Source organism: Lepidochelys olivacea (genome assembly GCF_965140295.1).
Source record: "Lepidochelys olivacea isolate rLepOli2 genome assembly, chromosome: 1".
Lineage (NCBI taxonomy): Eukaryota > Metazoa > Chordata > Testudines > Cheloniidae > Lepidochelys > Lepidochelys olivacea.
The window spans coordinates 182,747,582-182,760,428 of NC_140411.1; the positions used below are offsets into that span (position 1 = coordinate 182,747,582).

At 42.8% G+C, this 12,847-nt stretch overlaps 1 long non-coding RNA gene across 1 annotated transcript; it reads right to left on the reverse strand.

Moving 5' to 3' along the window:
* Window positions 1-6,064: 6,064 nt before the first annotated feature.
* LOC311514426 lies at window positions 6,065-12,024 on the reverse strand. Its single transcript, XR_014709884.1, has 3 exons — window positions 11,891-12,024; window positions 8,218-8,320; window positions 6,065-6,506 (listed from the first exon to the last, which is right to left on the reverse strand). It is a non-coding gene; the product is annotated as an uncharacterized lncRNA (long non-coding RNA).
* Window positions 12,025-12,847: the final 823 nt, after the last annotated feature.

Sequence of the window (12,847 nt, forward strand, 5' to 3'; positions counted from 1 at the left end):
TTTTTTCAACATTTTTCAAGGTTCGATTGAACTTCTCCACCAGGCCATCCATTTAGGGGTGGTACACAGAGGTTCTTAACCTTCAGAAGTGCCCACACCTCCTTTAACAACCCAGACATGAAATTTGTCCCTTGGTCGCTTAGTATTTTGGTAGGTAAACCCACCAGAGAAAAGAAGTTGAACTAGCTCTGTTGCTATAGTTTGTGTGGTTATTGAGCGCATAGGTACCACTTCTGGATATCGTGTGGCATAGTCCACCATGACCAGTATGTGTTGATAGCTTCGGGCACTTCTCTAGGGGGCCACAGTATTGATCCCTATCCTCTCAAAGGGCATACCTACTAGAGATAGGGGTATTAGAGAAGCCCACACTGAACCCATTGGTGCAATCTGCTGACAGTCTGGAAAGGACAAACAGAAATTAGAAGCCTCCTTATAGATCCCTGGCCAGAAGAACTTACATAATAGATGGGCTAATGTTTTTCCCCCAGCCAAAATGGCTGGCTGACAGTATTGAATGAGCCAGCTGCAAGACCTCCCTCCTGGGGTACCAGGAGTTCGTAGCAGCCCTCCCTTGTTTTTGGGTCAAGGTCAATTCAATAGAGCATAGCATTCTTTAGTTCAAAAAGGGAAAATTGGGCAGCTTGGGCCTCTTGGGTAACCATCCCATCAATCACCACTATCCAGGCTTACGACTCTCTCAAAGTGTCATCTTCCTTTTGTCCATGTATGAAGTCATAAGTCTGGGGTAAATGAGTTAAATCTAAGTCAGGAGGATGAACGTCCTGGAGAAGTTCTTCTGAATTGGAAGGCACTTCTCCCCCTTCCAACTGGGCCTTGTCCATCTGCTGAGATGGTTCCCCTGGTTCTGTCTCCCCAGCCAGATGGGTCTGTAACCAGTCCTCCCTTCTCGGTATCACCTTCGGGACTTCCTAATCTCTGGGTTTGGGCAGACTTCTCCAAAAAGTCAGATTTCTGTATTGGAAATATCTCATCCAGCTTTTGAGGTATCAGTTCAGCTAGTAGGAGGTCCTGATAGGGGAAGGAGCAAAGAGGGGAACTGTTGCCAGTCTCTCCCAATTATAACCTTCCAGGGAAGGCATTTTGTTATGCCAACCCGAATTTTTGCTTCGTGATCGCACACCTTCAGTTGTACCCAGGCCATGGGGTAGGAGTGGACATCCCCATGCACACACATCACCTTCAAGGGGCGGTCATAGTGGAGGGTGCTACAGTTGAGCAGGGACTCTCGAACAAGTGTTTGGGAGCACCCTGACTCCACCAGCTCAGGCAGAGTGCACCCCCCCACACACACACACAGTGACTTGAGCCACATAGGCCTTATATTGCTGGTCGAGCCTAGGCTCAGAGCTGCTACATGGTTCGGAGACCCTATGGTCTAAGGAGTCACGTTCCATGACAGGACAAGATTGGCTGAAGCGTCCTAGCCTCCCACAGCAAATTCATACCAGTAGGTCACTAATAGGGTCTGGCTGACCCCTTGTCTTCAGGGCTTCTGGGGTGCAGTTCAGGGACAGGAGTGCAGACATCCATTGTGATGGGTGCACCCGGGGCTGGGTCCAGAGGAACTTCCCTCCTGGTCAGTTCAGGTCTCTTGGGTGCCCCCTTCAGAACCAGAGTTCTTCGGACCCTGGGCCTGCCAGTTGTCAGGCCTTGGCGGGGTATACCAGGCCAGACAGTAAGCAAATAGTCCTCCATAATCTGGACCACTGTGGCAAGTGAGTTGGGGCTATGATGCTGACCTCATGTTTGAGCTGACATTGGTAATATGTTTAGCTACTGATCTAAGATTATCACGTCTATGATCTCCGCAGTCATGTGGACCTCAGGGCATAGTCTTTAAGGTGTTGAACTACGGCATTGGGGCAAACTCTGGATGGAAAAAGCTCTGAGAGGAACCTGCACCGGTAGGTTTCTGGGGATACTCTCAGACAGTCGAGTATGGCAGCCTTCACTGTCCAGGAATCTCTTCATCATCCAGGGCCTGGTAAGCTGCCTGAGCTTCCCTGGGCAGGAATGAGGCCAGGCTAGTGGCCCAGGCATCTTTATCCCAAGCAGCAGTTGTGGCTACCACTCAATGGTGACTAAGTAGGCCTCCGGATCATCATGCAGCCCCAGCTTGGCCTGTGGTATCCCTGTCCAAGAGTTCAACTTCTTTGAGGAGGCTGAGCTAGTTAGTTGCTGCAACAATGCCTCCTGGAATTGCTGCTCCTGGAGCTGAAGCACCTCCAGGAGTGCAGCCTGCTGCTGTTGAGCAGTCTGCTGCTCCTCATATTGTGTTTCAACTAGTGTCCTCTGGGTTTCAGTAGAACAGTGCGACTGCTGAGCCAGCAGTCTTACCAACTCCTCCATTGTCCCCTTGTTTCGGGGTCGCTCCCAAATCCACAGTCTTAGAACCAATGTAGTAGGGTGCACTCACCTCTCATGGGCACCCCCTTGGCTGAGTGCATGTGCCTGCACACACACTTTCAAATTGTCCCTGCTCTGGCATAGAGCAGTGACCCAGGGCTCCCGCCCTGGAGACAATGTCTTCGCCCCCTTAGGCTTCCTGGCTACAGCTGTCGAGCTGGGCCACTATAGTTCAGTTCTCCCTCTGGGGTGCCTCAATATCGAGGCCACTTCACCCCACTGGCTAATGGGGGTGGGGAAGACCCAAGCCCACCCACTACTCTGGGTCCCAGCCAGTGTTACCTCTAATTTTTCCCACCCATGTGCGGAATGAATTTTGTTATGTGCACCGATATGGAGGTGATATGTGACACATCACCTTCATATTGATGTACATAACAAAATTCATGTGGTGGGGTGTGGCTGAGGGGTTCGAAGTATGGGAGGGGACTCAGGACTGGGGCAGAGGATTGGGATACAGGGGGGTGAGGTCTCTGGCTGGGGATGCAGGCTCTGAGGTGGGGCCAGGGATAAAAGGTTGAGGGTGCAGGGTGCCCAAAAGAGATAGGACACCCTCCCCCTCAGGTGTGTCCCCCCGCAACAGCATCTGGGCTGGTAGGGAGGGGTGCCTCTCCCCACCATGGCAGCTCCAGTAGGGCTGGGCTAGGCCAGGGGAGGCTCCTCTCCCTAGCTGCTTCTGCAGGCGTGGTCTGGTCTGGTCTGGGGTACCTAAGCGCCTCTCCCCAGCTGCTCTGGAGGGACTGGACCAGGCTGGGGGACCTGCACAGCCCTAAATAGCATGCCATGTAGCTTACAGGGAACCTAGGTCCCAGCCCACGGACCCTGTAGATACCAGCTCTTTGCTGTGTCCCTTTAACTATGTCACATAGCTTCTCTAATTTCCTGGGCCACCTCCCCACAGCCCTGAGCCATGTTCACCCTTACCTCAGGGCTTTGTCCCAGTGGAATCCCAGCAATCAGCTCAGGGCTCCTTCTCACTCTCCCCAGCTTCTAGCAGCACTACCCTGTCCAAGGTTCCGTAGCTTCATCATCCACAATCCTACAGCTCCAGCAAGAAACTGAACTTTCTCTGGCCCTGCCACTCTTCTTATACTAGGCTGCTGGGCCCTGATTGGCCGTGTCCTACACAGCCACTCTAGGCAGCTTGGAGGATACTCCCCACTGCCTCTTTTTGGGGCACGGTATGGCAGGGTCACGAGGCCTCCAGCAGGGGGTATCAGAGGATCTGGTATACCCTGTCACAGGGTTATTAAATTGGACCAACCTAAACTCCCTCCAGCCTCTCAATTTTATGTGGTTGTGGTGCAGATCTTTTTGCAACACATAGGCCATATTGACAACTTGCCAAATGTCTTTGAAGGACCAAAGCAACAGATTTACACAAATATCCATGAAACTTCTGCTTGTTTCTCTCCTGTTTTCCCTTTCTGTTCCCTTTTCCCTCCATCCATTTGCCAGTTTATTTCCTCCATGTATGTTTCTCTCTTCCCCCTTCTTAGTTTCTTTCTACCTTTTCATTAGATTTCTTTCTTCCCTCTTCTTTTTTCTGTACCCAGCCTCCAAAGCTGCTTTTTTTTTTATTCCATTCTTCAGTCTCCCATTGATTACTTTTTCCCTGAAGCAAGGTAGAATTAGGAAAGGAATTATGACTGGGGGTGTCCTGCTACTCACTACCTATTAGATCTCACCTTGTGTAAAGTCTCAGGGTGAGATTAAGTATCAGGGAGTATCTTTGTTAGTCTGTATCCACAAAAAACAACAAGGAGTCTGGTGGCACCTTAAAGACTAACAGATTTATTTGGGCATAAGCTTTCGTGGGTAAAACACCACTTCTTCAGATGCATGGAGGAAAAATTACAGATGCAGGCATTATATACCAATGCATGAAGAGAAGGGAGTTACCTCACAAGTGGAGAACTAGTGTTGACAGGGCCAATTTGATCAGGGTGGATAAAGACCACTCCCAATAATAGATGAGGAGGTGTCAATTCCAGGAGAGACAAAGCTGCTTTTGTAATGAGCTAGCCACTCCCAGTCCCTATTCAAGCCCAAATTAATGATGTTAAATTTGCAAATGAATTTTAGTTCTGCTGTTTGTCTTTGAAGTGTGTTTCTGAAGTTTTTTTGTTCAAGTATAGCTACTTTCAAATCTGTTATTGAATGTCCAGGAAGATTGAAGTGTTCTCCTACTAGCTTTTGTATGTTACCATTCCTGATGTCCGATTTGTGTCCATTTATTCTTTTACATAGGGACTGTCCGGTTTGACCAATGTACATGGCAGAGGGGCATTGTTGGCACATGATGGCATACATCACATTAGTAGATGTGCAGGTGAATGAGCCTCTGATGGTGTGGCTGATGTGGTTCGGTCCTCTGATGGTGCCACTAGAGTAGATATGGGACAGAGTAGGCAACGAGGGATTGGTTCCTGGGTTAGTGTTTCTGTGGTATGTAGTTGCTGGTGAGTATTTGCTTCAGGATTGGGGCTATCTGTAAGCGAGGACTGCCTCCCAAGGTCTGTGAGAGTGAGGGATCGTTTTCCAGGATAGGTTGAAGATCGTTGATAATGTGCTGGAGAGGTTTTAGCTGGGGGCTGTACGTGATGGCCAGTGGTGTTCTGTTATTTTCCTTGGTGGGCCCGTCTTCTAGTAGGTGACTTCTTGGTACCCGTCTCGCTCTGTCAATCTGTTTCCTCACTTCCCCAGGTGGGTATTATAGTTTTAAGAATGCTTGATGAAGATCTTGTGGGTGTTTGGAGAAAATTCGATTGTATCTTAGGGCTTGGCTGTGGACAATGGATTGTGTGATGTGTCCTGGATGGAAGCTGGAGGCATGTAGGTAAGTATAGAGGTCAGTAGGTTTTCAGTATAGGGTGGTATGTGACCATCACTTATTTTCACTGTAGTGTCCAGGAAGTGGATCTCTTCTGTGGACTGGTCCAAGCTGAGTTTGATGGTGGGGTGGAAATTGTTGAAATCCTGGTGGAATTCTTCAAGGGCCTCCTTCCCGTGGGTTCATATGATGAAGATGACATGGAGTCATGGGAAGGAGGCCCTTGAAGAGTTCCACCTGTGACAGATTGTAACCCCCTTCTGGATGAAACCTGACGTACTGGGATTTCACTGAGCCTGTCTGCTCCACTAGCCTGGGCTCCCTCTCCCTGTTTTGCTGAATTAGGCTCTCCGGCCTCTGGCAGCGCGCACGCACGCACACACACAGGAAGGGATGCGCCGACTATAGAATCACACAGAGTCTGCAAATAGCTCTCTATGAGAAGACTCAGCTAGAAAATCGCCCAGCACTCAAGTGCAGCTCCCCTCTGGAAAGCATTCTCAAAATAACATTGTCTTCCAATGTAGAAAAATCTATAATATGTAAGCTCATAAATTTGCCCCTTCCCTCAATGTGGAGGAAGATAAGCACAACTTCTTTCCCCTCAGTTAGAAATTGTACAAACTGGGTTTAATAATAAACAAAAACAAGTTTATTAACTATAAAAGGCAGATTTTAAGTGATTATAAGGGATAGCAAACAGAACAAGGAGATTACCAAGCAAATAAAGCAAAACACACATACTAAGCTTAAGATCTTAAAGAAACAGGTTTTAAGAAGTAATTTCTCACCCTTGTTTTAGGAAAGTTGCAGAGTTTCTGTAGCTTAGAGTTCCAGTTATTTCTTTTTACATACTAGACTCCTGTCTTAGTCTGGACTCAGCCCTTGCCTTTCCCACCACCCAGTTCCTTTGTTCTTCCAGGTACTTTCAGCAGTCTTTCTTCTTGATCAGGAAAGCAATGGAGAAGAGTCCTATTTGCCTTACTCCCCAGCCTTAAATAAGATTTACATAAGGTGGGAATCTTTTGTTTCCTGGTCTTGACCTCCCCCTACATTTAGTGGGAAATTACTTAGAAGTCCATGATGGTGTTTGTTTCCAGGTGACAGGACCACCTGACCTAGTAGTGTCACAGCTACATCCCAGGACACTTCTCAGGAAGGAGAGAGATTAGTATCTTCAAAGTCTTATTGTTTCTTCCTAATGGTCCATCAAGGCTGATGGCCTGTTGTCTGATCGGTGTCTCTGAAATACAGACACAGTTGTAATTGTTACATAGTTAATATTCCTAACTCCAGATACAGAAATGATATATGCATACAAATTGGACAATCACATTCAGTAAATCATAACCTTTCCAATGATACCTTACATCTTGCATAAAATATATCTTAGTTATGCCATATCCATCACAGCACCATCCTAATGTACCTCCCTTTGCCAGGGACAGGGCAGCCTACAACTGTTTCACACTGTGCTTCTGCTGGGGCAATTCTTCCCAGTTAATGGGCTTTTAAGGTCCCTATAAAATCCACCCCCAAATCCATTTCCTAATCTTTAATGCTTAGTGCCATAAATAGGTATAGTGCTTTGCGAAAATAAAAAGACAGGCGGGGATGCTTAGGAAGAGTTTTAACATGCAACTCAACATACATATATGACTTGAAGTGGGAAACAAGCGATACCAACATATTAATATATTGAACTATACCTAAGAGGTTAAATGTAATAAATATTGCTGTGATAAGTATGATCTCCCTTGTAAATAATCAGTCTCATATATTGCAGCACCACATGAAGCCTCAGAGCAGTAGCAAGTAAACTTGGTTTGAATGTGGCTTTGAATAGCTGCAGCGTTTCTGTTTTGATGAGTGGTACTCTGAATAATACTCCAGTCTGAAGTATACAACTTTGAATAAATACAGTTTGTTGCAGCTTTTAATGGACACAACTATGTAGTCACAGCCTCAGAAGATGATGCTATTCACAGCTTTGTATTCCTGGACTGCAGTTGTTTATAAAGGCAGCAGGCTTCTGGTATTTTGTTTCTCTGGAGACCAGGAAGCCTCAGACCATATGTTCTGCTCCTAGGAAAGCATGGTTCCCTTCTTCACTCTCCTCCTTAAACTACTGTTTTCTGTCGTTGTGTGTGCTGGTGTCCCACCCAAGCCCTGGCTGCATTTCAGTAGTGGGTGATGTGATCACTGCTATAGTTTCTATATCAGTTTATTTAGTTTGTATAATTCTGTAGAAATCTGTTAAAGTGAAAGTAGCTATCAAAATGTATGTTTTGCTGTACACTTCAGTCCTCTGTGTCAGTAAATAACTAGGGTTTACACATGCATTATAAGACACTGCTAAATAGATGTATATAGAAATGATGGTAGATGTGTAGGAGTCTAGACTAGTGAAATGTTAGCATAGTGATAGTCTATCATTATGAATTCTTATTTTCAGATCACATATAATTTGCTATAGAAATGTCTTCCTCACTGAAAAAGTGCCATGTTTGGTGCCAATTTGGGAGAAAATATAGAAATATGGGAATAACATACTGGATCAAATTGATTATCCCTCCAGACCAGTGTCCTCTCTCAGAAGGTAACCAGTACCAGGTGCTTCAGCAGAAGGTGCAAGAACCCTCATAGTGAAAAATTATAAAATCTCACTGTGTGAGAGGTTTCTTCCTAACCCTAAGCAAAAAAGTTGGCTTATGACCTGAAGCCCCAGGATTATATACCTTTATTTATTTATCTAAAGTTAATGTGGACATTCTAATTATCCATAACAATGTCAAATGTTTTTAATCTTGCTGTTAGTTCCTAAGATTAACTACATAATATGAGTTCAAGTTATGCAGTTGATAATCCACCATCTAGGCCAGCAGGAGCTGGGAGTGCCTTGATACACACTGGGGGCTTGGCCCTGCCCCTCCTGTAGTCAATGCAAGCCTTACCATTTACTTCAATGGGAGCAGGTCTGTAAAGATGTCTGGGCCTTCATGTGGAAGGGAATGTGCTTCATTTGCCTTCACCAGAGGGTCTGTGGATACAGGAAGCCTGAGTGTGTGGGAAGAAGAAAATAGATAAGGGGATATCAGTGGATCTCCCGCCCCCAGCACCAACAATAAGAGAGGGATAGGTCAGAGTGTGCATAAAAACTGATTTGAAAGCCATTACAAAAATTCATTTGTTCATCCATAGATAAGCCTGTAGTCCCTTTTATTTCTTTCCCTAGCCATAACAGCAGTTTTCATGATGGTTTGTTTTCTCTCCCTCATGACTGCCTAGCTGTCAGATGAACAATTACATTGTTTACTGGAGTCCATTATTACCCCATTGTCTCTCTGTGCTGACCTGCAATTATCTACCAACCACAGCAGCAGTGAGAAACACCCAAAATGAGACTTTTGAAACTGAAACTGATCCACAGTTAACAGCTAGAAACAGAAATCCCATAGCAGAAAAAACAACCAACTGCTTCCTATCTCACATGAAGAAAAATAAAACCCAAATGCCAGGAGCTTGTGCCACTAACAGGAACAAGAAGCTAATGTGCATAATAATGAATGCTTAATTCCTTCCTCATTGTCTTTCAAAGAAGCTGAGAACAAAAGTAGCTTTATATCTGTCAAGCACATTACAGAAAGCAGTAACAGCAGCCTGGTATTATCCTCTCCTCAAGAGATTTAACTAGTAAATTGGCCACTAGAAAGGCTAGATTTTTGGAAGACAGGAGGATAGAAAATAGCAGACTAATGTTAAATCATTAGTAAAAAATAAAAGTGGTATTGTTTAATGAGGGACATCAATGATTGCCACCATTTAATAGCTGGGGTTATTCCATATAGATAAGAACACTTACCACTGTATATTTTAAAGAGTTAAAGCACAGACAGGTCTCTTATATTTATTGAAGTTGGGATTTGGTTATAATGACCTTATCAATTGAAGGAAAGTTGGCAATGCTTTCTTGACAATGCCATTATATGTGTTTGTATTTTCTTTTGCTGAGCCCATTATGAATTTTGATGATGCCTCAAACCCGATTCAGTGCTGTTTATTAATTGAGCTGGGAATACCTTCGTTCCCAGTGCAGCAGATATCTAGCTCATCAGCATTAATTATATACTTATTTTAAGTAGGATTTAACTGTCACTGCTCATTTTAAATAGCTGCTTCTCTAATGTATTGTATTCAGTGGTTGCACTTAAGTTTCTTTCATTTAAAAAAAAATTCCCAGCTGGAGAAATATTTCCTGTACTTAGAATGAGAAAAACTGATCAAAGAGTTTCTCTTTCAAAACAGCAGAGACTTTTTATGCAATCACTGTATATGTAAATAAAGAAAATATTGCAGTAGTATTCTTTTCTACAACTAAGGACAACCAATGAACAGATTCAACAAAATCTTTGCTTTTAAATTAAAATTCATTCCTTCCACCTAGAATCCGTTAACTAACCACCTTGACTTTAAGGCCTACCATTTTATAAGCAGAGAGCATAATGATACCTAGAGTTCAAGTGTTTCTGTTCTAAAGGGCTGCATCATCAAGGTGACTACTGAATGGTCATGGTATTGGTGCACTAAATAGTCAGGATATTGCAAGCAGTTTGTCGTGTACATCTTGAGTTATAGTATATGGAACTAAAGTAAGAGTGGATCAAGTAAAACTGGAAACAAGCTCCATTGGAATTCTTCAGACTTTGGTTGTGGGAATAATCCCTGCAGATTTCTATTGTCTCCATCTGTGGTTCCATTTACCCTAATAGAACTACTGCCCCAAATTAGGAGCCCCATCTCAAGTCTCATCTATGCTAATGTGAAGGATGAACAAGAAGTAATCTGGAGAGTGTGCCAATTGGTTATATCTGCCTTTCGATCAGGCCACTAGTTGGCAGACTACAGTCTAATATTGATTTATGTAAGTAGCTATTTCCTCAGCCCTGAGTACCTTCTCTTTGGGGAGTTCTGACTAGTGATGTTACAGATGTGGATACATTTTCATTCTTTAAATCAAAACTAAAGACAATTTATCTTTGCTGTAAAACTCTAACTACACTCAGTAGACTATTATTGAATTATTACACTGCTTTGTTACAGCCCCTTGATGTCTTCTCTGAGAAAATATTATCTTCATTGAAGTTGTTGTTAGTTGATGAAAACCCAAACCTTTGCATTAATGGAAATAAGTATTTTAGAAATCTTTAGCAGCCTAACATGAAGTATTTATCTCTGCAACATACCTATCCACCCATAACAAATGCTCTGAACGCCATATTAGCTAGACACCATATACATACATTAGGAAACACCAATCTATCATTAACATTAAAATCTCTCCCCCTCCATCATTTCAAATAACTTCTTGAGTTAAATAAGCCTACAAGACTGGCATTACAGGGGGAATTACGCTGGTCTCCATTCTAGTTTTATTATATAGGGTTTGTTCAAGGCAAATCTCGACTTTTAGGTTGTTCATGTTATTGTGTGTGTGTCTGTGTAAATAACATTCAGGTAACTACTCTACTTTTATTTTCTTTCCCCAAGTTTCTTTGAGGTGTTTATTGTACTTCCATGACTGCACAATCCTCTTTGTGGACTCTATGCTAGGGGAAATGGGTATTCGGATTTGCAGAAAGAGGTTATGGGAATAGTGACTTCATTTCCAAGAGCATCCATCCCCACTCATTGGATTGCACCACAAAGCAAATATGGAGAGCTCTTCTGCAACTTCTTTCCAAGACTACTCTAAGGATGGTCTAGCCATAGGAGAGACTATGATATGGGGAGTAAGAGGCTACTATGCATTGTCTCATAGAACAGCAGTTCTCAACTGAATCGGGTTGATTTTTTTCCTCTTTTTCTGTGTGCTGGGAGAGGGAAATGGTCTGGCTGCTTTTTTTTTTTTTACACTAAAATTCAGCATATTTTCTTGAAAACAAATGTGCTTTTAGTGGCATTGTTTTTAACAAATCATTTCGTAACTAGCTGTATTCTTGACCTTCATCATACTGTGACCCACATCCCATTTGGCAACATAGGAAGGACAGAGAGGTCACACACATCCAACATTGGCCTTAAGAGTATAATATAATATTTTAATAATGGAGAACAGTAAGAACATTTTAGATGACTTGACAGTGTCCCCCTTTTTAAAACTGGCCATTGTTTTTTTATGAAGAGTTCTAAAACTAGAAATCAAAACTTGAGTATCTGCAAAATGACAGCCATGAGTCAAAGTAATAGTAACCAATGTGAAAGAAAACAGAAAATAAAGTGGTATTGATTTAGAAATAGCCCTATTATTCTTAACTTTCCATTTTGGCAACTAAGCTTTCTAGATGCTTTCACAGCACACCTATAAGGTTAAGAAATTATCGGTGTTTTTAAACTTACATATGCAGTAATGCTCACATTGTAAAAAAGAAGTGAAGAAACAAAGAACTTTAAGTAGGCATTTTCATTCTGTTCATAGCAATTATTCTTGCTGTCAGTAGGTGTAAAATGTAATACCACAGGAAAGTGCCAGGAGCCAAATGTATTCCAACACAAAACAACGTACAATACATGCAAATTAAACATTGCTTGAAAATAGTTCCCGGTAGCTACTGGCCTACAGAAACTTACCAGAAACCATAGGCTGTACAACTGCAGAACCTGTTTTTGGTAGTCATCTTTAACTAGACCCCCACAACTGTGAGCTTCAGATCTTTTGCTGATATTTGCTGTGATGGTGGGGAGCAGACAGAGAGATGGCCTTTGAGGCAGCTGAAAAGGAAATTCAAATGTACTTACAATAGTGAAGAGCAACCACATTTATTATCTGCCTAACAAAAAATTATTGGGATCCATCATAGAACAGTGGTGAAGAGTCTTATTAATTTATTCCCTGTTTATTGACGAGATGGCTGCTACATTGGTTTTAATTACTTAAACAGTGCCCAAAACAAGTGATAGAATTTGTCTCTATCATTATAATAAATAAAATAAGCGTTCTAAAGTATGGTCAACTTAGGATCTTGCAACTGATAGCACATGCCAAAACAGCAGCCTGTCGTGTACAATTAGTAGCAAGATCAAGGCTTGAGTGTACAAGTCAATTTCAAAATGTCTTAGATTTGAGTGGCTGGCTAATTTGGAGGTAAAAACAATAATATGTATTTAAAATCAGTTTGGTTTAAAAGCTCCTCTCCTCTTCCATTTGAGCTGATGGGAAATAAAAGGAAAAGATGACACATAAAAGGAATTTTTAAATGTTTTTTCAATTTATTTTCTCTCAAGAAAAGCTTCTTTTGTTACCGCCATGTCTAATCTGCACTAAGCAAAACATATAAAATATATAGTATTTCTACATCAGTTCCACTTCCCTCAAGCACTCTGGACTGGTGAAGTTCATTGTGAAGGGGACGCACTCGGAAGCATATTTGTTCCCACTTCCTCACTTTGCCCTTTATTGTGGGCAATGTTAAGAATTTAGAACATTTTCTTCTTAAAAAAGGTATGTTATAACCTGAATTTTTTCCTGCTGTCCCCCACAAAAGAAACCTTTGAAGTACAATAATAGGAGAAAATACATTTTTGCTT